This window comes from Erythrolamprus reginae, chromosome 5, assembly GCF_031021105.1.
Source record: "Erythrolamprus reginae isolate rEryReg1 chromosome 5, rEryReg1.hap1, whole genome shotgun sequence".
In the NCBI taxonomy this organism is placed as follows: Eukaryota; Metazoa; Chordata; class Lepidosauria; order Squamata; family Dipsadidae; genus Erythrolamprus; species Erythrolamprus reginae.
The window spans coordinates 46,996,542-46,997,497 of NC_091954.1; positions in this window are offsets into that span (position 1 = coordinate 46,996,542).

Genomic DNA, 956 nt, shown 5'->3' on the forward strand with positions numbered 1-956 from the left:
TGTAAATTTCAATTCCCAAGATTCTTATCAATGGCATGCCAAATGTAGAATTCTGGGATTTGAAGTCCATACACCTGAAAATTGCTACAACTGGAAAACACTACAATAAAGATGTATAGCTGTTGAATAATATCCTCTAGCTAAGAACTATGCTATATTTAATTTGCAAATTACAGCACCTGGAGAAAGTTTGCTACCACTGCTTCAAGGAGAGTTGAAGCGTCCTATTTTGCAGAGGCTTGATAATAATAAACCAATTCTAGGCAATGGTTCTTGGTGCCTAAAATTATGCTTGTAAGCAGTTAAATTTTGAAAAGAAATATTCATTTTAAATAAAAAAAGAAATATTAATTTGATTAAAAGTGAATAAAACTTTATACTTACTTGTTGAATATTTGCAAGGCATAGAGAAGGGAATTTCACTCCTTTTAATTGTTTTTCTAAATATTGTTTGAAAATACTCGTTCCACAATTGCTTTTTTGTATATTTCCTCTTGGAACAAAAACCTTTTAGATACTCTTACAGCAGTGGGTTGCTCCCGGTTAGGCCCAATTTTGTGAATCACTAATGCTGGTGGCAGTAGGCTCCACCCACCTGCTCATGATGTTTCTGCGCATGCACAGAACAATCACACACATACACATGCAAACCAGTAGCAACGGGTTTTAGAAGCCACTACTGCATATTTAAAACTATGGGGTAACTATTAATGGCAGCCAGTTTGGATGGTTTGAAAAGGAGACTAGGTAAGTTCATTTTCACACAAGCAGTGTACATTAAACTTGATTCAATTTCGTGAACTCTTGATCACAGGGTGTATGTGTTAAATCCTTGTTAATAGTTTCGTGAACTTGTCAAATACATTCAGGTAACTATTGTGTGACAGAAAATGCTGGCATGATCCAGCAATGTTCTGAAGTATTTGTTGGTATGAGAAATAAAACAGTGACAATGA